At 44.4% G+C, this 26,945-nt stretch overlaps 1 protein-coding gene across 4 annotated transcripts in view; it reads right to left on the bottom strand.

Moving 5' to 3' along the window:
• The window catches only part of LOC148641187 (kin of IRRE-like protein 3), a 185,612-nt gene that overhangs the window by 72,539 nt on the left and 86,128 nt on the right, over window positions 1-26,945 (bottom strand). The window lies entirely within an intron of this gene.

The following is a 26,945-nucleotide window of genomic DNA, read 5'->3' as shown; positions in this document are numbered from 1 at the left end:
ATAAGAAGACAAAGAGACAAGCCCCCACCATTCCCTTCTCCCCTGAGTCCTTTATACTCAGAGAAAACAGTCTCGCACACTTCAGTCTTTCGTCAACGCAAGCCGATCACTCACACACTAACTCCTCGAAACCAGTAGGCATGTAGGTGCAGCACTTGATTGACGTACTTAATTATCTGCGGCGCAATCACTAATTTAACAATCCCACAGAACCTTGCCGAGAAGTGCATCAATTAATTAAGGGAATGCGAACGAGAAAGGCAGTGTATTTATTACTTCGAGCAAAGGTTTTAGGTTCATTTCATTTAGATCTCGGGGCTCGATGAATGCATTAATGCTCTGCTGCAACGGAATGCTATTTCTTTTCATTAGGCGTGGGCTCGGCGGCAACAGGCGTTAACGCTGTCCCTGCCTGAGTGACCAGGAGGGGCTACGTCACAGAGGGCCCAGCTGTCATGACTGACAGCTATTGCTTCCACTTCTGGACTGCTGCACGGTTTATGTATGGTCTACAGCACTGGCTCCGTCAAACACGTCAGGCATACAGATTAAAGCCTTTGTTCATTTACTGAACGTGTGCTATATCATCAGGAACTTGAAAATGAAATGCCGCAGTCCAGGCATTGTTTGGACCGCCAGCATTCTGCCCATTACAATACATCCGCGGGGCTTCATCTCCAACTACCTATTACAATTCACTGTAATATGATGTTTAATGGCTTCCCAAAAAAGTGGTTTTTAATTTTTATTCCTAATATTGACCCAACGATTTTCAGACATTTATTTTTTTCCTCCATTTACCCTAAATTGAGCAAACGTGTGTATAATATACTGTGCAGATGTGTGCTTTTGTTAAAATATGCTTTTTCAAAACACAGCATCCAATAAATTCTGTTGTTTTTAGCAATAAACTATTTATATTCGTAATAATAAATATACAACCTCCAGTAGCTGCCCTCATAGCCAAGGGTCAGTTTCTTCCTTGATTGTCTTCTTAAGACGGGTTTGGAGACCTGCACTAAAACATTCAGCTTTAATGCGGAGTGGTATCAATTTCAAGGTATTAATTTCATCTTTGGAGTGATAAACTCCTTCAGGTGGCCAAGTGGATGGGAGATTAATGTTACCTAAAGACAGTCTGTCAGCAGTCTAGAAATTATGCATCTTCTGGAAAAAAAAAAAAAGCATTCAACCAAACTAGAATAAAAACAAATCTGAGCGAAGAGGCAAAGTTCCCATCATTCAGAAAACTCATTAATCAAGCATTAGAACTACAGCCATCTTTCGTGTCAAGAAAAATGATTTAAGCAATGATTGGTAGAGCACTGTGCGCAGTACTCTGGCATTTACAGGCCTGAATCCTAAACTGTGATGGGTCGAACCTAAAGCAAACAATATTAGGTCAACCGCGTGCTTCTGCTGCAAGATTTATAGCAATGCATTTGTTCTTCAATCTGTAAAAAAAAAAAAAAAAAAAAAACTTGCTGAATGGGCACATTCTAACGACATGAAATTAAGAAAAATTGTTAACAGGTGCAGCAGTTACAGTTGGGTTGCTCTTCATAAAGGTGTGCTCACGGCACAGAATACAGTCACATCGCCCATAATTCCTAAAGCAAGCACATACACTGGGATCTTTGACCCATCCATCTTTTTTTTTTTTTTTACCCCCAATTAAAAATAAATCCTACCAGAAATGCTGAAAGAAAAATGGCCATTCTTGCTCCATGGCTATCGGCCATTGTTTTTGCTTTTCACTTGCTGTTGAGTCTCTCCATTGTTGCAGTTGAGTTTTGTCTTTGAGCTGCGCTGAACTCTCCAATTCTGACTCCTGCCCATCGCGTGGCGGGCAGTGCACAGAGCAGATGACGAGGGGGGCAGAGAGAGAAAGAACGTGATGCGATTTGATTAACTGGCTATTGCCGAGTAAGATGTCTTTGATGCGTCTCGCTGTGTACAGGGATTGAAGGTATTACACCTGAATGCTTAAAGGAGATGTTCAGAAATCCAAATCATGCTCACAGTAAGAGCAAGATTTAGCAGTAATTGCTTTCATCTCCATCTAGCCACCGACATTTCTGGCAAGTGTAAAATTACCTTCGACAGGGCACAAACACTGGAAAAGAGCCCAGTAGAAACATTTACAGGGGAAGACATAATCCAAGATTAGCTAAGTGTAGTGTAGAAAAAGCACAAGGATGTGTGGCTGTGAATGGTAAACAAAAACGTGGCCGAGCCCCATGTACAAAACTGCTAAACAGATAAAAGGTAGCCTTCAACAGCGCAGACTGCGTACAAAAAACTACTCTTGAGAAGCACAAAAGAGTTTCGTGCTTTTATTGCTTTCAGGAGGGAAAGAGTGATTTCAGTTAATCCCTAAAACGGCACCGGAAATCTCAGCAGTCCATTTTTTTTTCTTTAGACGATACTTTTGTGAATATTTTATTTTTTTGGTTTTAAGTCCATTGAAAGAACACCTCAGAACCCCCCCCCCCCAAATAATAGAACTTTATGTACTGTATTCATAGATGGGAATAATAAATACAGCAGGAGGCCCAGCCAACGCACTGGGATACAGTTTTTGCGATTTAATAAACGCGTTTCTGAAAAAAAAAAACAGCTACGGTAGATGTCCTGAGCGGGAACTATAAACATCGCTGTTGCTGCAAGCTCCTACATTTCATTTTTTGCTATCGTGAGGGAAAGGAGAAGATCGCTCGAGCAGAGTCAAGACCGACCGTGGGCGACGATGGGCAGGTAAATATCAGAGGAAGAGACAGAGGAGGAGGAGGAAGACAGTAGACGTGCTGCACCTGACAGCGAGGGAGACACAGGGGATGTCGCAGGGCAGGCCAGTGCAAAGGCGAGAATGAAAGTGCTCTATGAGAAGCTGAGCAGAGAATCAGGAGGAGAGGTAATAAAACCGACAGCTGAAAAAGGGCTTGCAGGCTTCCTGAGCCCAGGAACCTTTTCTCAAGTCACGCTCGGAACTCTCTTTCTAATTTTCTCGAGGAGATATTATGTCTAGGGAGGAAGTGAATAGGATTTGCAAGGCACCCAGAAGTTCGAGGAAGCAAGGGTATAACGATTTCCTCCACAGATAAGGATGCGCCGCTTCAGGTTTTAGTCTGTTTTCTGCTGCGAGGAAAACATGTCTAAGAAGAAAGGAGGCGAGATCCAAGGTTTAATGTTAGAACAACTCCACCACCTAAACGGTTGATTATGCTTTCCCTCGGGTAGGCCGACATCTCACCGCATCAACAATAAATGGAATAAATGAAATGACATGATATAAAAAGCTGACCTGGAATTAGCATTTTCACCAAAGAATTCTGAGTACCGTGGGTTTGTTTCCAAGGTAACTGCTGTCCAAAGTGTTCTAGAAACTTTATGCCACCCCTGTCTTCCCTTATTAAAACACAATGCAGTTTAACCTCGCGGAACACTGCTGTCAATATTTTTAATGCACCGCAGAAAACGATGATCTGAGCGAGACAGTACGTCCACGCGCGCTTAAAAAACTGCCAAGGAGACGAGGACTGAGGACCGATTTATATGTACAAATGGCTGATGCCTTACAGTTTTTAGGGTCCCATTTTCATGAAAGCATATCGTTTTCAGAAATACGCTGCTGCGGAGATTCGTATAACTCCACTGTACTATTGTGATGGCTGCCAGTGTTTCTGCTTCTGCCTCACCACGACCTTAAATAACTGTTGCAACTGTCACTATTTGCGATGATTATCTCTAGCTAAATCGGTTCCTACCCTTACCTCCACGAAATCATTCTGCACTTACTGCTGCTGCTTAATGGGAAACATACAGCATGGTCACAATATTGCCATCAGCGAAAGGGTATTGTTTACTTCAATCGGATCAGACACGAGTCTTATTTCTACCAAACTGTTGTGCCTCACCTTCTATTTCCACATGTTTAGCCATTCGATTAAAGGCTGGGGGTAGGGGAGAAAAATAAATGATAGCAACAGTGTTCATTACAGTTTCATGCAATCTCAAGCACCTTTCAAATGAAAGAGCTACACACCTTATCAGGACGACGCCCTCGGCTGCCCTGTGTAAATATGTTTTTAGAGGAATAATTGAGCTAAGTAATTCAGAGCAAAACGATGATAAAGGTTCTCAATAAGAAAGCACAAAGTGTTTCCTTTATGGACAGGCATGGCAAAGAACTCGGCTACAATCCCTGAAAGCTCAGGAAAGTAGCTTTTCAGAAGATGTGCCTTGTTTTATGGATTTTAACGCTGTATCAGTACGGAAGTGCTACTGACTTAAAATGTCTATAATGTCCAAAAACATATAATGCATTTTAATGCTGTTGACCCAACTGACCTGATGCACAGCAAATACGAAAGAATTGCCTATTACAGTTTTACCATTTTATTAAGGTTACCAAAGAGTTACTGTATGTGGGAAGAATGGCTACCTCATCTGCACACCCTCTTGAGTACTGGCTGTTGTCATTGAAGAAAACAGCACACCGCTGACATGTGTTTTCAGGCAACCAAGACAGAAGAAGGCTGTCTTATACCAAACACTAAAAACAGAAAAGTAACACATCACATGTAGGATTTTGGTATTGTACAACAGATTGCAAAATAGATAGTCCAAGGGGAAACGGAAATGAGTGCCTGCAAGAAATAGTGTAGGAATTGAGCAGTTTAATTACAATACCAGTGATGATTTCCTAGTTCAGTTCAAATCAAGATCGCTCCCCATTCTCTATTTTATTGTACAATTTTGTTTTCTCCCTAAATACCTCTGTGGGTGGGAATAAAACTTAATTAAACCAGGCACAATGGTGGGTTGCTCTAAAGCTGGTCTAAATGCAGTTACACTTCCACACTGTAACTACAGAAACTCTCTGAATTACTTCACACCAAACCAAAACAGTGATTTATTGTTCGTGAGGCTAAAAAAATCAGCTAAACAGTGCGACTTGAGGTATTAGACCCTCTTTTCAGGATCATGAAACTTTGCTGGCCAACAGATGCCGATAGGTGTTTTTAGAAGAGATCTTTGTTCTAAGAAGCAGAGGAGCATATACAGTAGTGGCCACAAGGATATTAAAAGTATCACAGTGCTCTAAAGCCCAGAGAATGGAAACTCATAATTACAAAACCTGTGGAGTAATACTGATTTTCAAATAATTCCAAAGCCTTTGCTGGTAAAACACCTACAGTTTTAACACAATGAAGGGCAAAGTGGCCTTGATTTGTTATATCCAATTTACACTGCATTTCACACTCTTTTATTACACGTTTTAAGAGCATGACCAATATTCAAATCTCAAAACAATTGCAGAACATACTGGCTTTCAAAACACAGAAAGAAAGCCAGAAAAAAAAACTGTACATTTCACATACAGTATATATTTACCATAAAGGAATAGGGTTTGTTGTGTTCTGAGTTTCAAGCAGAAAAATTAAAGAATTATGCTTTGGTCCCTGAAAGCATACAGTGGAACATTGCACTTGCATGCTCCTTTCTCATTTGAAAGGCTTTCGATATCAGACAATAGGCTCTGTGTGCGTAGTCTTCAGTGAACTGAAGTAAAAAAAAAAAGAGAAAAGAGAGAAGAAATGTAGCCTCAAAGACTTTGATTTCCTGGATTGATTCTCCTGCTGAAAGTACAAAAGACTCCAAAACAGAGCCCAAGGCCGCCCGCATGAGAAAAACTTCGAAATCAGAGAGAAGCTTTAAAAATCAAAATGTATTTCAGTTTGGTTTTTCAGACAAAGGCAGTGGAGGGGGCTCACAATGGCTCGGGTCAACAGTTTTTCATTTTTATATAAAAGACTTAGGTTTAAGTCCATTTATGAGCACGTAATTTTAATAATACATTTATACAGTGAAACTTGCCTCTACTACAAACGGTCCTGATGTACTGAATTTGCTCGTACTCAAATCTTTGGATCGGCAGCCCTCTCTACTCATAACGTGATATTATTGTTGGCTTAATGATACCCTTTTTAAAAAAGTAAAAAGAAATCATGAAACACCATGGCTCATTCAAAACCGGAAAATCAAGCGTCTAAATATTTCGTCTTCTAGGCCTTAATACTGTAGATTGGGTTAACCGAGTATCTGCCAGTAAACAAGAGAAGTGAAAATGGGATTTTAATGCTGCTCCCCTGTGCTGAAAGCCAGCATGTGGGCCATTTCTACTCTGGAGCCAGACCCTCTTGCGAAGCTCATCTATAAGTTAGTCATGTAAAAGTATACATGTGGCAAAACCCCTGTCTCCCTGTAGGGGTCACTGTTATCCACCAAGAAGCTCAATCAAAGCCTTCTATGATTGGGGCTCACCGTTTATGGCTCACAACGCAGGAACTGTAACAACTCTCATTCGTCATCTTCCTTTCCCTTCAATTTATTTTTTGCGAGCAGCTCGACTTTCTGTTTTGCTTCAACAGTTGTGCTTCACGAGGGGGGTGGGGGGGGTGGAGAGAGGGGGTAGGGCCCCGCCCCCAACAAGACCTGTCAGCTCATTAAACAAAAAAATAATTCCAAAGCCGCTGCCGACACAGACATCTGAGGCAGTAAGCAAGAAGTGAAGGCTGCACGCCTTGGTCTCTCTCATCCACACACACACAGAGCTCGGCAACAAACCCTGAATAACGATGACAGATATGAGGCCGCCGTAGCAATGAAATCCCCCCCCCCCCTCACCCCACCACAGTGCTGGCGTCTTCCTTTACTGTGCCACCTTTTCAGGGAAAAATCAAACATACAGCATACGGAACAACAAATTCAAGCACCAAGGAGACGCAACTGCTAATAAGAGCTGTGAAAAAACCCAAACACCTGTTGCAAGGACTGGCGGTAATTCTTTTAATAGACGATAATTACTTGATTTTTTTAATAGCCTCATTTCCATAATAGGACAGGCTCCTCGGATAACTAGGAATTAAACGGGAACTAAAAAAAACAACTTACCGGTAAATGCTACAGCATCCTGAAAAAGATGGTGTTTCTATCCACTCAAATGATCCGGACACTGAAGAAATTCTTAGATTAGATTAGATAAGACGTTATTGATCCCGAAGGGAAATTGATGAAATTGAAATTGAAGACAGATCTTAATGATTTGTCTTAAGTGGGCAAGACAAAAAGTGCTCAGATACACTGTTTCATTCTACGAACCCCAGTGTGATCTGAGAGGATTCTGAACCAGTAGTCAGACAACAGCATGACTATTAACCTTGATAAAAGAGCTCAGTCTTTTATCAAGGTTTTAGCAGGATCCAGCTACCAGCATTATTTGCGTAACAAATCTGTATTTTTTTAATCATTCAAACATCATGTTATGTTTTCTTAATAAACATTTTGCCAGACATTTCTCCCTAGTCGATTTAAAATATAACACTGCACCCCAACAGATCGACAGATACATGCATTTAAAAGAATGGTGATACCATAATGTTGCAGAATTCACACTTTTTAAAGAAGATTAAATTATGCATTGTGATCCTGCAGCAATAATTTGCTCTACCTTGAAAGCAGTTTCTGTGCATTACTGACACTGACAACCGGATGTTTTTAATCAAATGTTTCTCTTTCTGTTCCATTCAGTTGTGTGAATGAGAGCTAACATTATACATAACAATCAAGTCCAGCTTATCACCCTGAAACAAAGCCTTAGCCTGTCCAGACTGCTGACTCCAGGTTCTGTACTTGCAAACTAAGACCTGGGCTGAGTAACAGAAATGAGACTCTTACAGACATTACCATGCACAGTTGTGTTGGAATCATAAACTTTGATGTAACGATCTGCTGGTTGTTTATTGCAGTGTAGGCTATAATTAGGAAGTTTAATGATATGCCTAAATAGGATTTTTCATTACATTAACAGCACACAGATTGCCTTTTTCAGTTCTTTTGTTGTGTCTCAAACATAAAGCCACATGTTATTAAGATAAGTATGCCGCTTCCCTCTTGCAGCTTTTAAAAGATGTTTTCATTAAGTCTACATTAAGTGGTGTCATCTTGAAAGATTGCACTTTTTATTCAAATTCTGTTTATTCATTGGCAACACAAAAGAAAACTAAATTAAAAAAATAGAAAACTGTAAAATCCGTCTCGTAAAATCAATGTTGGAAATGTTTATTTATCACAATATATATTTTGTCTTCTGCGTACCAAGTCTGGAGCAACAACAGAAGGTCACGCCAAACATCATGCTCTCCGGCAGTCCAAGCACCCTTTCCAAGACACCTCCCTCGATCTTCTGGATGGAGCAGCGCGATGCCACGTGTGGTTTGAGCGTCCCCACTCTCGCCAACAGGAGAACGTTTGATGTGACAGGTCACAACGGCAACAATTCCAAGAGTCGCCCATGAATTTTTTGAACCAAGTGGAAATCCCCCCCCCCCCCCCGACGGGAGATGTGTTCAGTCCACGCTTTCTCCCTGGAGTCCCCCATCTTGTGACTGGACAAGCACAGGGCTCATATCCAGAAAGGACCCACGTGCCGAGTCGGGACAGAAATGCTGCGGAGAGGGAGAAGCGGATAGCTCCCCATTCAATCACCTCCCTGTCACTGGCTGCATGCTTGCACACATCGCTGGCGGCAGTCTGCCAGGACCGGTAGCCACTGGACCGGTTTCTTTCTGGGTCCTGGCAACGGTCTGCATTACCTCAACCGAGATCACAGATCGACCAGGCTGGGCTCGTCGGCTCCCGACCCAGAGAAGACAGAAGAGGCCGGTGTCACGGTCAGTGTCTGGGAGATCCTGCCGGTGTCCGGAGAAGGTCCAATAAAGAGATAAAGACAGGTCTAAGGTCGCCTCCAGGTACAGTAGGTGGGAGTTGGGTCATTCTAGACATTTTCACCACAGGAGGAGATGGGAGTCAAGAGTGAAGTCTGTTTTCCCAGGTCCAATTCCAAGACAAAGAAAAAAGGTCTGCACCTGCGGGAGTATTTCGCCACGGCAGACAAAAAAAGGCCCAATAATTACAGAGGGTAGATCCGAATTTTGTTATTCTTCATGGGCACTGGATTTGTAATAGGGTTTAAAAAAATACAGCTCTCTCTCTCATTAGGACACATTCCTCGGGATCCAAGCAGTCGTCATGCTACACTGGAGAAGATACTGATAGAGTCTAATATATTTCTGACCTGAGCCCAAAAAACGTCTTATATTATATGCAGCATTAGAGCAGAGCGCCTTTGTACGAGCACAGAATGGATAGCAGCAGGCGTTTGTCAGCAGCATTGTCAGAATAAAGCGTTAGAGCTGGTGTGGCGTAGATAGCAGTGTTATTAGAGAGAAAGTGTGCAAGCAGACACTGACAGAAGATAGCTGCCTCATCTTAAAGCGTGTTCTGTTGTGCTCGCATCATAACAAAGTAATCAAGCTGTAAAAGTCAGGGAGGCATGGTTTCTTTGTAACATTTGTATATGACCAATAATTTCATTGTCCTCGACAAACGGATTCTTGTTAAAGCTATATTCTTCCTCCCCTCAGCCTCATGATTCCTGCGGAGAATGAAAGCATCACGTCAGGCAGTGGATCCTGCTGTAGAGAGGAGCCATTTCGGGCAGCTTAAAATTGTGCAGCTGCTGCCGTAGCCAGTCTTTGCAATTGACATATCGAGGCTCACAGGAGTCAGCGAGAGTGTGTTTCCCATGGAGCAACCAAATCAAAGAAGATAGTTGTGAGATGCAGAAAGGGAACAGGGCACCAAAGGAAAAGTAAAGGACAGAACAGGAGAGCTAGTTTTACACAACAGATCTGGGAGTGCCAGCACAAAGAGAGCCTATCTAGGTGGGGCTGGAGAATAGGCAGTCCTGATAAGAGGCAACAGAGCGAGTTATCGTCCTCAGACCACAGAAACTATGGAAGAATGTGTTTAAATTTACGAACAAAACAAACAAATACAGAGCGCTGGAGTATTTAATCAGCAGCAACAAGCAGTAAACCTCTGCTTTACCACAAACATACCTAATCTGTCAAATTGCGAATCCCATCTGAAAACAAGACTGCCTTTAAAAATATCCCTTTGGCTGCTTTCCAGGCAACAAGCCATCGCGAAAAAATCCCTGCTTTACTCCCCCCACCCCACCGGTAATCTCCTCGACGTTATTAAACCACACAGGCCTCAAAACTCATTCAATCAAGACCATTCTGCATTTCAAAAACACGTTCCAAAGAATCGACATGTAAATAAAACCACATCTGCCTGGGAAAAAAAAAGGCTGGCAGAAAACGAACCTATTTGTATTTTATGTCCTTTACAGTACATTGCTGAATGTCATAAAAGTGCACAGCTGTGCTATGTAAATGTAGGCCTGGATTTAAGGGGGGTTTGAAGTTGATTATAAATGAGCCTCAAACACTAGCAGATTATAAAAAGATCCAAAAAGGTTTGCAGTGCAACAGCCAGTTTTCCTAAAAGCATAAGACACCAAAATGTTCTGCACATTTTTGAACAGACAAAGGTTAAAAGAACAGGTTTTTTTTAAGACTTGAATTTAAAAAAGTGCTACAAGGGCGCATGATTCACGTGAATCCTCGAAGGTATTGTTAAAAGTCAGTGAAACCTGAACCAGAGGACAAAGAGTAAAACTAAAAACAGGAGGCAGTTCTTCCCGCAATGGGAGTCTGAAACAAGTTAGGCAGCCGAGCTGTTGGACTAACCTCTTGCTCGGGGCTCCCCACCTGCAGAATGAGATTCTGCGATCAAATACCAACTTGGTGAGCTACAACAGCACAATGACCTCTTGGGGTTCTGGTTGTTTGTAACACTGGCCACAAACTTACTTATACTGTTTTCAATATGTTACATGCCGGTTGTTCTGTGCAGGTTGGTGTGACGATTGTTCTTTGTGCAATAAACCTCCTCATCAAAAACAAAATGCGGCTTCTTGCTCTACGATCAACTTTCCTCCTGCGGATGCAGATTTCCAGTCCCGAGAGGGAGCCTTCTTCGAGAACACACTTGACCGTGCAGGACTCGCATGCAGGCCTGGGTGGCATTTCGCCTGCTGTTGCTTGCCTCTGACTCCCTCAAACCACAGCACTGGACTGAAAAGGAGTACAACCTGCAGGCCCCCCGTGTGTCTGTCAGAAACGGAGATGACGCTCAATCTGAAACGCCCTCCATCTCAGAGTTCCACCGGTAATGTGCCAGATCGGCCTTGATTATTTTTTTTCTGTGAATGAACATGAAGGAAGTCATGCAAAGTAGTTCCCAAAACGCAAGCTACAGTATATATGCATGTGTGCACCCGTGGGCTTTGAAAACACGAAGGATCCCAAATTCTGCAGAGGAAATAAGAGAATTCAGCACCAAGAAGGTTCTGCTCTGGGTTTAAACAGTTCTCCATCACAATTTTGTAAGATCTCATTACAGCCTCACAGGACACCTCCAGATCCTCTAAGAGCTGCACTATAATAAGACTATAAAGATGGAGCGAAGCTCTTTGGGTTTTCCATTGCACCTCGGACTGTTTCTCGCCCCCAGCGTTGCCTCCGGCAACAATACACCCCCCAACGGCCTGCAAGCCTTTTACATTGTCTCCTGCTCGCCTTTCATTTCTGTTTATTTTTCCCCCTATTTAACTTGATGTGTGGGCTGCTCCCATAACCCTGGCACATTATGATTAATGTATCCATCGGATTAACTTTGAAATAACAGTCATAATATCGCAGTGCTGAACAACATTGTGTATTAATGCGAGTCCTTGCTTCCCGCAGCTCAGGAGCAGTAATACCCTGTAACCCAGACAGTGGAGGAGTCGATGTACAGGATTGAGCGCACTGAAAGAAAGGCACAGAGACCCACACTGTTGTGTAGTTTAATGTTCACTTAACTAAACTGTGAACAACATCACACTCACTGTCGGGAATGGTAAAAATGGCAACAGTCAACAGAATGGAAGAAGTCCAGGTACAAAGGATGTGTTTGCTGTTTGTGTAAGAGAAGAAAATACATTAGATATGAAGTCGACGCATTTGACCTGCATTATCATCCCCACAGCCAAGTCATCAGAACGGTAAGATAAAAAGTGTTCTCTAACTTGGGATAAATATTACTAGTGTACTGTGAACTATGTCACATTTAACCGAATATAGCAAAGACAGCAGTAAATGTAGCTGAACATGCGGAGTACCAAGTTGCACACAATATTTAAGCAACTGAATCGCTGGTAATACAGGAAGCCAGCCTTCTCAAAGAAAGAGCAGAATCAGATCACCAGAAGAATTATTGAAGACAATTAAAAACCCTCTCATGTCCATCTCTGCAAAAGCATATTTGATACACCAAGGAACTTCTATTATTATATGTGATACTATATAATGTGCTACTGTAAAGGCCTAACCTGCTGCTGTTGGTCTAGAGAGATTGTTAACTGTCTCACACAGACTCAAAACGTGATAATTAAAAACTCTGACAACAATCTGACTCTCTTACAAAACAAAGGAATAAAATGTTCCCATCTTATTAACACCAGTGAGAAAGTAACTCTCCTTTGTGGCCCAAAGCACATCACACTCCATTGGTCTTAATGGGATTCTGGGAGCAAGGGACGGGAGCACGTTCCGGATAATTATGTGAATGTGTTAAGTTTTTATATGACTAAACTTAGACAGCAAGCTCTCTCTCTCTGACGCTGGCGTTAATAAACTTGCAGAAGGTAGATGGAAGCTTCATGAGCTGTATGAGGAACCCTCACTAACCGCCAAGGTGAGAGCGGCACGACTCCGCTGGCTTGGACACCTAGAGGGGACAGACGAGACCGGAGACAGACGGGAGGGCATTCAAGTGTCACAGGTGTAATTAACGCAAGAAACAACGTAGGGGAGGTTAGCAGAAAAGGCCCACAAACACTTCAAGACTCCATGTTTGTGGACATCTATTGCTACCATTGTACTGTACAGTACGTTTGTAGGAAACAGCTTTGGTTTGCTCTTTTTTGGGCAGATTTGGCAACTGAATGTCCTGTGTCTTAGTACTACAGAAGACCACCGTGGATCCATTTCCGACTAAAGTTTGAGTTCTTACTTTAACTACTGTGTCTGTTGTAGGTAAAAAAAGCACTAAGCAAAAGGCAAGGTTTAATCAAACGATTTACTTGCAACGGAGAGTCTTCCGTTAAAAGCCGGAGGAAAGGCAGCTTTCAAGGGCGTCCCCGCAAGAGATGGATGGACCCTGTCCAAGGAGACCTCAGAAAGTTGAGAGCGAGAGGATGGCGAGGACTGGCTCGGGACCGAGACGCGTGGAGGAGGAGGAGGAGGAGGCCAGGGCTCTACAAGGGCCATAGTGCCACGGGGTTGGGTTAGGCAGCTGGAAGTCCTTGGAGAAGGACATGGGCTAAGGTGCCAGGGTACGAAATCCAACAGCTCCTGCATTTTACTCTTGTGCATTTTTAAGGGAGTATAGCACCACACCTTTTCCTTCCTCAATGGCAACACTAGCAATCCCAATGATTTACTTTTATTAAATTGAGAAATACAGCAAAACCCCTTGATTTAACAGATTAACAGGGGGGAAGGGGAGTTAGACCACTAAAGACGCTTTTTCAGCCCCAAAAACGCACATATACAAGATTAACTTATTTACTTATTTTCAAAAACAAATAGTCAATGAAAGTTGTTCCTCAGCCTTTTTATCAGAAATATATAAGCTGTTTATTTCACATCATAAATATTCTGTATGACATTCACATAAGCATATGAGACACAATCAACACAAACAACTGACCTACCCCAATAGGGCAGCATTTTACACCTGTGTTGTATTTGTGCATTTCCTTGCCGTCCCAAGGAAAGTCCTTTTCTTATTGTAACAGACAAAATTCCCCTCAATCAGATTTTGTCCTTTAAACCCAAATTCGATTCACGTGAAAACCAAGAGAGTACTGTGCTACGTCCACCACACGGGGATGTCATGGGTGGAGGGAGTCTTCCCGGCCGAGTTTGTTTTAAAACTCAGAAAGCAATGGGCGTGCATCTTACAGTCTTGTGGTCTGACTGGGTGGGGGTGTGTGTGAAAAACACCACACCAAATAACGCCACTGACTGAATTCCAGATCTCCAACACGTCCTTCTCCCGCCGCTGTGCTAGATATATATGCAGGCAGCCTGCGTCATGTCTGCCTACCATAGCCCTGGCCTTTGGGATTATTCTAGTTTGTAGCCATTATACAAGATATCATTTGCCTGAATGGCTGAATTACCTGTGGCAGCCAGCTCGGCGAGTCCTTCACTCCGCGACTAAATTTAGAGGGCGATAATTCATCGCAGCGGCTGCCTTTAACTAATGGAGCTAATGCGCGGCGTAAAGGTCGAGTCGGGGAGGATTAGAGCGCGCGCTCCCGTTCTGACAGCCTGACCTTATCAACTCTAATCCCCGACGAGAGGGGCCCAGCGCATGTCGGCGGCCTGGCGCGGCTTGAACGCGCCGCGGCTCTGACAGGGGGAGAGACCAGATGCTTTTCGACTTGAGCTGCGTGGGAGCCCGGGAGCGGGGGGGGGCGCCGCCCACACGCGCGTGCCGCGGGAGAACGGCGGGAAGCAGCGGAGAACGGAGTCACAGGGCGGCAGGACGGCCATTTGCAAACATCTCACGGTCACCTGCTGCCTCCTGCCCTTCCTCCTTCCCATCTCTCTCCCTTTCACAGCTGACGGCTTACAGACGGGAGGGCATGCAAGTGTCACAGGCGTGATCAACGCAGGAAACAACGTAGGGGAGGTTAGCGGAAAAGGCCCACAAACACTCCAAGACTCCATGTTTGTGGACATCTATTGCTACCATGGTACTGTACGTTTGAAGGAAACAGCTTCGGTTTGCTCTTTTTTTGGCAGATTTGGCAACTGCATGTCCTGTGCCTTAGTACTACAGAAGACCACCGTGGATCCATTTCCGACTAACGTTTGTGTTCTTACTCTAACTACTGTGTCTGTTGTAGGTAAAAAAAAAGCACTAAGCAAAAGGCAAGGTTTAATCAAACGATTTACTTGCAACTAAAATAGAAAAAGTCGAAAGAAAACCGGAACACCTCCAGAGGAATGCAAGGAATCGGCGTACAACAAGTGAACATGACCGAACACTTTCGAATATATCGGAGGGCTGCTCAACCGATCATCCGTAGGATGCTGGAAAAGGACCATCAGCCTTATTTTCCTGAAGCAAAGTCACCCCTCTGAGACCAACAGCTGGTGTAGGGGCACTGAAGCCAAACACTCAGTCTAGCAGGGAGCAGAGCTCTCTCTCTCTTTCTGAGTCCCGGAGACACTGAAGGCTGGCATTTACACACCTGGCTCTGCCGGAGCACGTTCCTCTGTAATTAAAATGTCAAAGCTGCTTGGTGTCCTCCCCATTCCACCCCTCCCACCACCACCACCGCTGCCACCACCTCCACACACACAAATGACTGCCTGCGCTGAGGCCGATGTGACAGGATGTGTCATAACCGAGCGCATCAACTCCTCATTAACACGCACTGTCAGCTCTGCAGCCTGGACGTGGTAAACAAGCTGCTGACAACCTGGCAACAGGTCCCAGGCCCCTGCTGCAACGGAGGTGTGTTTGTGGGGTTGGGGTTAAATATAATATGAACGGCCTCCTCCCCCACTGCTGCTGGGAGAGAAGGCACATGTCCCAACCTCCTGCGCCCTTGCGCAGGTAGAACACAGAAATATGGGCGCCTTGTGCTCCTGCTCGCCCAGCCTGGAAAGGAAAGTTCATTGTCAGGCTCAGCAAGAGAAGGCCTTGGACAAGAGTGTCCATTTGCTCTGCATTGGTGGAGCAAAGAAGGAGAACATCCATCCTCCTTCAGCCCTGTGCGGAAGGAAGAAAGAAAGGATGTGCTCCAGGAGGTCTAGAAATTGCATCTTTTCTTTGGTTGGAATGCTTATTCCCTGCTACTGTATCTGAGCATGTAAGAGTTGCACATACAGTGCTCTGTAGTATCCTGTCTTTCAATCTTTCAATCTCATCGCAAGCTGAAGCTGCCCTGTATCAAGAGAGTAATCTTTCCCAATGACGCTAATAAATAAATGAAAGGCACAACACCCACTTAGAAAATTTGTTAAATGACATTAGTCAGGTACTTCACTTAAGCATTAACACAGGCTGAAAGTCAGACAGCAGAGGAATACAAAATGCATTTCCAGTACATATATTCTATAGGCAATGACTTCAAAGAACTGCATCAAAGCACTATTCTATATACTGTAGCATAGCCTGGTCTAAAACACGATTTCCTTACTGTTTTAATTATTGAAAATGTTACTTTATCAATATGTTTTCATGCAAAAGCTAGTAAACAACCAATTTTGCTCAATATTTGTGCAATGCTCTGTGAAATGTCCTATTGCTGTTATTCAACCTTGAAAAATTACATAAATAATGTGTACTGGAAGGTTTAAACATGCATGATACCACAGAAGGTCAAAGATACCTAATAATGCATGACTACATTAAAATATTAGACATAATGCTGGTTAGTTCAATTTCTCAGGTGCAATGCTATTAATTATTTTAGTCAGGCTATTTGTGTCTCAATATAGATGTAGTATACAGCCAATTGCTGTGGGCATGAGATTTGCTATAAAAAACCAAATACACACGTGCAAGTTCCCTTAAATCAATAAGCATGCAAGTTTGTCCAGGTCTTTGCTCATTCCAATTTTACAGGCCAGTCAGTATTATGTTAAATATTTTGCTACCACACATTTTCTCTTCAACGCCTTGTGACGAAGTGTCTTTTAGGACCGTATGCAGACAGCACAATCCGGAAAGGAGTGAACAGACGAGGAACTGGGCTGGTAGACGAACAGGGGGTGTGACAAAGGTGCTCGGGGGCGGGGAGAGGTCCAGGCAAACAGTCCAAAGGGAGTCCGAAGGGAAATCTAGTACAGGCAAAGGTCCAGAGCCGGGTGATCCAATCCGAGACAGACACGACAAAGTTAAAAGCCGGAGTGGGATCCGGCGAAGGGTCGGGGATATAAAAAAGGGATAACGGCACTCCAGGTCCCGGACTCGGCTGGTTCAGGACGCTGATAGGAGGCCAATGCCTTCGAGCCGCGGATGCAGGGCGACTCGGTGGTAGGCGGGCCTCCGGGCGTCCTTGTTCCAATGCAGAGCCCGGAACAGAGTGAGCATCCGGCTTTTTTAGGGAGGCTGGGACAGGGAGCAGGTGCACAAAATCAGCTAAAATGTGAACAAGCCGGATTACAATCGTGACACACCTCCAGTCTGAAACGTGCATCACTTGACTATACTTTCCTGTTTTTTGTTTCCCTGAACTTTGTCTTCTGATGAAAAGTCTGTCTATTGAGTAACAAACTTGTACTGGAATAGTTCAGGTGGGTAACTGCGTCAGCATGCATAGGCTGCAAAGGAACAAGTGACACAGGTGTCTTCAGGTGTCTCACACCCGACGAAGGCTCCACAGCCGAAACGTTGCGTTTCTTTTCTTCTCTTTTCAGCACAGAATAAACCTTTACCTGTTCCTTCGTACTAGAATATTTTTTCCTCATTTCCTGTAGAAAGTTTCAGGTGCACTACAATGAGAGAAATAAGTATAGAATGCAGCAGGACCTCAACACAGCTGTAATTTCAGTGTCTGTATACGCAGATGATTTTTTTTTGACATTGCTTACTTATAACCTTCAAAAAAAAAAAACAGGACTGCTAAGCACAATTCCAAAATGCTCTTCAGTTTTTATCAGCCCTACCAAGTAATATTTATTGCCCTGTTCTACTATTGTAATAGAAGGCTGGGGAATGACATAGAGATTTAAAGACATTACATCCATCCTAAACACCTTGAAAATCCCTAGCGTCGGGGCTTGTCCACATTAATGGTCTGACTTTTCTCCAGGCAGGGAACTTCACAGCTGAACTCTTCCCCTTTCAGCAGTTTCTCAATGAAAGGGTCAGCTGTGTCACATCCAGGCGGCTCATCTTTTCGACTAACAGCCTCCAGTTTCCGTGAAAGGCAGGGTACCTGCCTTCCATTTTAACTCCTCTTTGTCTCCCCAGAGCAGAGAGTTTCATTCCTGACCTCTCTGAAGCCTGGGCGCAGAGGAGGCAGCAGGTTTCACAGAAGGGACGAGACTGGCTTCTTTAATAGCAGCTGGGTCTCCTTTCACAGGAACTGAAAGCCAGAAGCTCTGACTCACTCCACTTACTGTACCACCGTGATTGACTCGACACCCCTGCTGTGGGAAAACTGCACACGGGCTTTTGAGAGGGCCTCTTTAGGGTGACAGCGACAATGGTGTGGGGTGGGCAGGGAGGGGAGACCTGCAGGATTTGTAAGACCACATGGTGGAGATGAAATCTCCAAGGAGATACTGTACCTCAGAGCCACCTACACTGGCCCCACGATGTGGCCGGTAGATTTTTTCTCGAGTAGAGCAAACGCGATAAACAGAAAACGTGGACACTCTCTGCTTTGACTTTAGATTTTGTGCCTGACTTGGAACTTCACCTCATAGGAAAGCAGGAGTATTAACTTCCAGAAAAAACAGCCAATGTCGGATAAGCCAATGTCGGCGTTTAATTCAATTCAATTTATTTTTTATATAGCGCCTTTCACAACAAGGTTGCCCCAAGGCACTTAATGAGTAGTACAGTTTAGACCCAGCTGTTGGTGGATTGAATTTATACTTGGGGGAAAAAAAAAAGACAGGATGGTGTTTCAGCTCCCACCTCCTCCAAAGGTGAGACGTGTCTACGTTTCACAGCTCTTCTGAGGCCGTTAACTCCAGCACATGTTCAGAGGCTCTCTCGGGTCCGAGTGAAAGGAGGTGGGCGTGCTGCCTTCTTCCCCCTCCACTCTCCACAGCCCTACTCGGCCATCTGACAGGCTGCTTAGCAGCACCGTGTTCATCACTTTGCGAACATAAGCAACCGGGGGATTTCAAAACAAGACATGCTGCTGCATTCTATACCTGTGCTTTCTAAATTCACATAAACGAGAGGCACTAAAACGGCCACAAGCTTCGCATCACCTTTTACTAAAGAGGAGCATATCAGATTTATGTATTAGGCAGAATGCTGCCAAATCTGATAACGTTTGACTGTTTCCCTTATCGAAGTAAAGGGTGTTCAATGATAAGGGGGTGCACCCTGTCAGTTCTCCATCCTCTCCGGGGGCGGGGGAAATACTGGCATCAAAATTGCTCATTGCGTTTTAAATCTCTCTGCACGCAAAAGCACTACATGTTATATTCCATTTTTAAAATCTATCCAGTCCAGGTTCATTTTATATTACACCTTCATGGGATTTCTTTAACTAATGAAGCAATGAATTGTGAAGTCATGAAACAGCTTTCATTTAGAAGAAGGTCTTAATTTCTCACATTAAGATTAAAACATCCATGAGGATTCATCATTGTCAAAAGGAATCCACAGGTAGCTCGCTGAATGTGTTACTTCAGTAGCCATTGGAGCTTTGTACAGAAAAAGTCCTCCTTCAATACCTGCATTCAGTCAAGTCTGGCAGCGAGCATCCCAGTCTGACCTCAGTGCTCTTTGGAAAATGAAGACTGTGCTCAGACCACTACAAACTGCCAGCCTCTCAGGAACATCCTAACATGACATAACCTTTGTTACATCCTCAGGAAAGGATTTTAAATGTTTTACAATGTCACGATACTCTGCAATGCTAGTAATACTCTGCCAAAAAAATTAAGAACGAACTACTGAAAAAACAAACCGCATGGAATCCACGCCTGTACTCAGAGTTAGCTCTTTTAGGAACCTGCAGGGAAGTTAGACTGGAAAAGAAAACAACAGATTGCTCCAGGCAGGTACGATAACAATACCACAAGAGATCTGGAAAGAGCAGAGGAGGGTGCAGGAGTCTGCATGGCAGCCATGTCTACTCAGAGCTCGTCTGCTGTCTGCAGGCTTTTGTCAGTCACAATAAGGTCAGTACAGCATACAGCCTTGTTTTACATATAATTGTCACAGACCCATGGAGTTATCACATCACCCGTTCACATGCCCATCTCAAATGGCACATAATTTAAAACAAGCATTAAAGGAAATCAAAGCATTGGTGGGAAGGAAAATTATGCCGTTGCAAACTTTTAAATTAGTGCCACTGGAATTTAAATGTACCAGATCGGCAGTGATTACGAACGACCCTTTCGATCAAATCACTCGCTTGTGCCGGTGTTGGTACAGCGCAACAAATTCCCAAGCCAATCGAAACACATCCCTGCACGGAACAGACACACCGGGGCCAGCCTGACACAGCAAGCTGAGCAGACAATGTGCTTCCCGTGCCCACAGACCCGCTCACAACAGCACCTGGTGCTGGTTTACTTGTTTACTTGGAACACAAGGCGAAGCCACAGGAAGCCTGTGATGCAGTTGTCGAGTCCTTTTCAAGCCTCAGATACAAATATACAGTTTAAGGGAATGTGGTCATCCGAAGAGCACTGGACTAAAAAGAAACACGACTCAATCCTGGTACTAAGAAATTCTGAAGCAATGTGCTCTTCTTAACTTAATTGCATGCTTCTAGGAACGTATCAATGCCTTAAAATTTGCACAGCATTAATCATTTCAACCACGGACCTCCATAATTCAACTATGTGCTTTCATACCACAGGATCCTCTCCGTCTACAACTGCACTGGATTATTTTTGGGGAGAAGATTTTGTTCCTCAAAGCGTGCATGTCAATGAATGACTGCATTAAACTTTCCTGTAAAATATATATATATAGTATACGTGTGTTTCTAATGAATAATAATCTACCATTTGAACATGGCTGCCAGCTGATTTTGTTAAGAATCAAAATAGCTTTGGTGGGAGGAGTAAAATGCATCATATATAAATATGGAAAATAATGAATGATTGAATATATACCTAAATAAGCAGCGTGTGTGTGTCAAGTTAATCTATCCAAGACCGAAGACAGAGAAAGCCTACATGGGGAAAAGGAAGTTAAGCCATCCCCAATGATGTGAACATGGCTTAATTAGGGCTCACGATTTTCATTAAAAGATCCATTAATGTCAGCCTTGGTTAGTGTACACCCTGTGCGCCATGATCAGCCTCCACAGCTATTAAGCACTGCTCTTCCCCCTCCCAGCAAATGAGCTTTCTGGACACGGAGCAGGATGAACTAATCTCGCCGTAATTAGAAGCCACAGAGCGGGCCGTCTCCCACCTAGCCGCCAGCCTTTTAAATCTGTGTGCTCATCTTTATTTTACCAACACGCAATGCTTAAAAATTGATCTCCTGAATTGGCAACACAAACACAGCGGTTTGATGTGCAGCAATTTAATATACTGTAGCCTGACATTTTGTGGAAGCAGACCTGTGGTGTTCTTCATACAGTATATTATTTCATATATATTGGATTTGTATATTGAACAACTCCTCTATATTGAATTAGACTTAGATTTTTTTTTACTGTTGTTAAAAGTACCCAGTCTTCACTTTTGTTACAAAATTATTTAAACAAGGCTGGAAATACCATTACAAAGCGAATAATTTATCAGACAAACTGGAACGGTATTGAAAGGGACAGTTTTTAACGCTAAGTCACAACTAGCTCTCATTTTAAGTTTCAAATTGTACTTACATTTCTAATTTCCTATCAGATTTTCAGCCTGTTTATATATCCGCTCATCCTAAATGTGTTTATTCGGCAATAGCAGTCATACATAAGGAAATACGAGAGAACATTTTTGGGAAAAGTTTTGATTTTCCTTTTTTTTTAAAAAAAAAAAGAGAAGCCACAGAATGAAAAACCAGATAAAGAAATCGGAAGAATAAAACGGAGAGAGAGAGAGAAGCTGAGTGTAAGCCCGGGGACACAACAAATGCAGAGATTGTGGATCAGGCTTCAGAAGCCATTAGTGACCGTGTAAATCAGCAATTAAGCGCACAAATGAAGAAATGTCAGCGATTACCTGAAGCACAGCAGGCCTGTCAGCCACGTCAAGGAGGATTTTTGTGCGGTGAGGTTCCCCCGAATGTCAAGGGGACTGTGAAGGCTCTGACAGCTCCGCGCCGCTGAGGCGCGCAGCTCAATTAGAAATATTTGTTGTGGTTTAAGCATGACAGCCGTCCTATGCGGAGCGGCTGAAAAGGTGACAGCTTAGGAGTTTGGACTAAAATGACACCTTTTCTTCCTACAAAGGGGTGGGGGTGGGGGGTGAAAAGTTTTCTACTTGTCTTTAGCTTCAGCGAGAGCTAAGAAAAAAAAAAACAGATGCTTGTTTACAAACCAAACATCAAAAGCAGGTTAAAAGCAACGTTCTGATTTAAAGGTACTGTATACTGTAGGTATAGGGAATTAGAATAAGCAACTTCTAATTCCTCTCCTTCAAGAAGATTCTGTTCCCGAGTGCACAGCAGCTGGTTAATCAAAGAGGAAAGCCTGGACCCCATGTGCATTTTTGAACTTCAGGAGGTTCTAACAACTATTTTTTTTTTGCATACGTGTTTTTTTTTCCTTCCCTTCTCCACATTGATGGATTTGGTCATCCATCATCCGACATTCCGGGCGGTGAGATCAATAACTCACTCTGGACTCGGGCTCGGGATTCTTCATTTGTACAGCCTCCAGTGACGCCTTCTCAAGTGTTTGCTTAACTACTTATACATCTGTAATGCTCCGCGGTCACGGAAACTATTCAATCGGAGATAAACAGCGACAGCCTAAGGTAACAGTAATTATAATGCAGTCACGGCATCAATAATAGAGCATTGGTGGGCCAGGGAGAGACTGCAGGAGTGGGCCACATTGCCCATACGGATAAGACTACTACAGTCTTAATTATTCAGCCGCCCAAACAGAATCTTCTTCTCGTCTTCTCAGAAGTTCCTCGGGACTTTAAAAGATCACCTCCCCGGCAGGAAAATGAAAAAGAAGAAAGTCAAAGCACTAAGTGAAGGCTTAAGAGGCAAGAAAACTGTCCAAGTGCGAGATGATCACTCCTAGGGCTTGACAGCTTCAGGTGATCTGTGCCAGACAGACTGGAACTCAATCTTTCTTGACACCAGACGCCGGTGAGATCCCTCCTCTCCTCTCTCTGGGTGGTGCGCTGCTCCTGCAGGAACATTTTTATTTTTCCTTCTCCTTTTCGCGATGCAGCTCTTTGCAACGATGCAGGCGTGCTAGCACGTGACAGACATTAATACACCCTGGAAGGAGTGGGCTTTGTTGAACATGCCAGGAGACTCTTAAGGGAATGTCAGATTCCATTTTTCTTTATATTCTATTATTTTTTGTTTATTACCAAAGAGCATTTTTTTTTTCCTTTGAAAAAGTATATAAGTTGGTTACAAACCCACAGGGCCATACACAACACGAGAACAGAGAGGGGGAAAAAACAATCACAACAGCACAATGAAACCGTCAGGAGCAGGCCGACAGGCAATAAGACTCCTGTACAATCCTTTCGCATTCGGCAAAAAGTGTTCTTACATTGACTGATTAATAAGGCTACCATTCATCCTGAAGAAAGGGGTTTCTCATGATAGTGCTAACATTAAAAAGAGCAGAATGCAGCATTTTCACAAAGGGCCACGACACCTCCTGATTGATGGCTTCCTAATGTTTGGTTATGAGGTTTCTGCTTTTGGTGGTTTTATTTTCTCGCCCTGTTGCAGGGGAAAATACCTCTGGCATTCTCCGTAGATTTAAAAAAAAGGACACGTTCGCTATTTTTGGGGGGGGGGGTTGGTGTTTTCAGAGAAGAAAATGCTTGCTGGCATTCAGACATACTGTATACTAGAATTAACTGCGTTGAATTATTAATTCCATGTAATAATATTTAACATACACATGGAGCTCCTTCTCTGGTTCTCTGCTCTGGTTTCCCCCCACAGCCCAACACCTCCTGGGAAAACTGTCTCTGCTGCGAGTGTGCCCGTCTGTGCATCTTCCCTGTGCTGGACTGCCATCTCTCCCAGGTTGCACCCTGCCTTGCCCCCACTGCGTGCTGGGACAGGATGGACCAACTGGATGAAGGGGTCAGAAAATGGATAGCTGGGAAACTTAATATGAGCTGCGGCTCATGGCTCTGCCCCGTCAAGCACAGCCCTAGGACTGGAACTGGGAACGGGTACAGCAGAACATCTGCGCCCGACCCGTATGTGATGTGTGCCGTGCGCTGCGATGGACTGAACAGGGCTGGGGAGTTGTGACTAGTCTTTTCCAGTTATAAGCAACTAAGGTCAATGCGGTCGACGCTGACACCGCACATAACAACAGAAAATAAAGGCTACAGTAGCACCACAAGTTGAAACCTTCACTACAAGCAAGTTACTGTACATTAACATGGATGTGCCATTCACTTTTTCTTTAACCTACATACAGCTGCAAAAACGAATCTGCTTCAGAGTACACTAGTTTGATGGCCAGTCAGCGCAGCGTCCCAGAACTCACTGCGTTCCTTAAGGCAGGCGTTCTGGACCCTGGTGGCGGCCTGGTGCTTCACCGCAAAGGGCCTCAAATTGCAGGGCAGAAGGTGAAGGGTACCGCATGCTCAGCCGATCAACCCAGGCTTGAGGGCTCTGCAACAGCAGCTCCGCTCGAATGTGTGTTTCCAGGGTGGAGCTCCGGTTGCAGATCTCGCAGGTTTTATCACAGCTGCTCCAGAAGAGCAAGTGCTGGAATGAACAATTATGAGAGGCGGCGCTCTGCTGGCCCAGCTGAGTAAGCACAGCTGCCGAAGCAACACCTACACGCGTCAGTTCTCATGCCAGCTGCTATTGTTTTGTTCTTTTATTTTCCATGGTTTTCATTTGAGGAAGATTATTTCCTAATAACGCAGGGCGCTTGGCAAGACCAGGAGCCGAGCGAACCGCGGGGCAGACGCAAACGTACACGCGCAGACTGACCTAACCGGCTTGTCTTTGGTACGAGGTGCAGAAGTGAAGATAACGCGCAAGCTCTGCCCGAAGCCCGAATCTTCATTTACTCCCTTTAAATGATCCAGGTTAATCAATTATTCAGGCAGCAGGGATCTTACTGGCACAACTAGAGTGACGTGCCTTGGCTCGGAGATGCAACAGGAGCGCTCCACATGGGATTCGATAAAATCAAAAAACAGGCTGCTACACTGATATCTGGGCAGTGTGACCAACAGTACCCAAATTAAAGGCTTCCCATCTTTAAGTCAGCGATGATGACCATGACACTCTCACAACCCTTGTCAAGACTGACCACTTCAGCCCTCAGTTTGGAAGGGCTCCTGCAACTGGTTTTAATTCACAAATTCCCTGTTTTTTTTTTTTAAAAAAAGAGATCTCCGTCTTTTGGAACCACACGATGGCAGTGGCCTTTCAACGCTGGACTACCCTAAAAGAAAGCTGTCACACAGCAGCAGCCCTAACATTGACGACTGACGGCAGCTACTCCTCTGGGTCAGAGGCGCCCTGGGCTCTGGTAAGCTGCAAGCACCATTTGCTCCCCGTCTGACAGCAGCCTCCATCCATATGCTGTGTGCGTGTGTCAGCGGTGTCCATTATGGCTCAGCTGCGAGGCTGTCGGGGGTGGAAAGCTGGGCTTTTAATTACCAGGTCCTCACCAGCCAGGTACGACAGAAGGCACGCTGGTGTGCAGCAGAGAGAAGGGCTTGCGTATTGCCCTGACATTTTAAAACGTCGAAGGGAAGGAGAACGGATTCCGGGTGTGTGCTTGGGGTGGGACTCTGGTGTCCCGAGAGGAAACTACAGGGGGCTGCCTGACTGAGCAACCCGCTGGAACCAGCATGGGGGAGCCACCCGGCTCGGAGGGCTGACGCTCAGAGGAGTTTAACCAGGCGGGAAAAAAAAAACCGGACATGTGCGCAGCAACTGGTCACCCGAGCTGCGGCCCCCCGCCCCGTCCGTCGGCCGTACGAGCTCGTCGAGCAGTTTTCCTCTGCCCCCCCCCCTCCCCACTCCCAGGCCACTGCGCCCCACCAACACAGTCGACCTTGTGCTGCAAAACCGCTCGGCCCGGGCGTCTTGTACCGCTTGAAATCTTTCACCGTGTTTTACCGCCGCTCTCTCGCCACACGTTTTCCGCGTTCCCCGAGCGCGGCCCTCGAGTCTTACTAAGAGAACAGCCGGGCCTGCAACTGAAACCGTCCGCTGTTTCACTTTACAACCTACAGAGCGGCGCAACCTTCAGGGGGATGTCAGGAAGCGGCAGTGATGCGATGCAGAGGCCAGAGGGAGAACACGATCTCCGATTCCGAACGGAACCCCCGAGGCGCTCCGGGAGCGTTCTAGAACCGCCGAGAACACATTCGAGCCGGACGCCGCAAGAAGGCGAAACCTCAGGAGGAGGAGGAGGAGGAAGGAGCATACTCAACTTTTCAGTGTCACGGTGATATTTTTAAATCGAGGAAAAACCAGTAGCCTCTTTTTCAGCTCATCCAGCAGTACTTGGAAAGTTTTAGATCAGAGCTGTTCTTTCTTGTCATCGACCGCTCGACTGTAATCGACTCCAAAACACCAATTCGAGACTTTAGTTATCAATCAAAAAAAACTGGCATTTAATTCTTTAATGGCAAAAAAGGCAGATCAAGATATAAGATGTAATTGGACTCCGTTTCACTCATAGAAAAAGGCTCTGTGCAACTGACTTTAAGTGAACTTTGAGCATCCAAACGTTGTGTGTGAGGAACCACTTTTATACAGAAATCTAACTACAGACCGGCCTTTTCCTTATAGAGAGAATTGTTCAAAGTACTACAGCTGTGACAGATTATTAAAACACCAGGTCAGACACCCCTAATTGTGTGTTGGGACTGAGCAGAGAGACATCGTGCAGTAAATCGCTTTCTATATCACACTCACTCATTCTAATGAAAGTCAAGAGCAGGGGTTATTGTACTGCCATGTGAAAATAATAGCATTCTCCCATATTAGCTTGTCTTTTCATGCTGATGGTTTTGTAATATTCATTTTCAGGTCGTTACAGATGGTTAGAACTGGTCATTTAATAA

Source organism: Lepisosteus platostomus, chromosome 25 (genome assembly GCF_059453375.1).
Source record: "Lepisosteus platostomus isolate fLepPlt1 chromosome 25, fLepPlt1.hap1, whole genome shotgun sequence".
NCBI lineage: Eukaryota > Metazoa > Chordata > Actinopteri > Semionotiformes > Lepisosteidae > Lepisosteus > Lepisosteus platostomus.
Note: the sequence above shows the minus strand (reverse complement) of the source record. Positions and strands in the feature narration are given on the sequence as shown.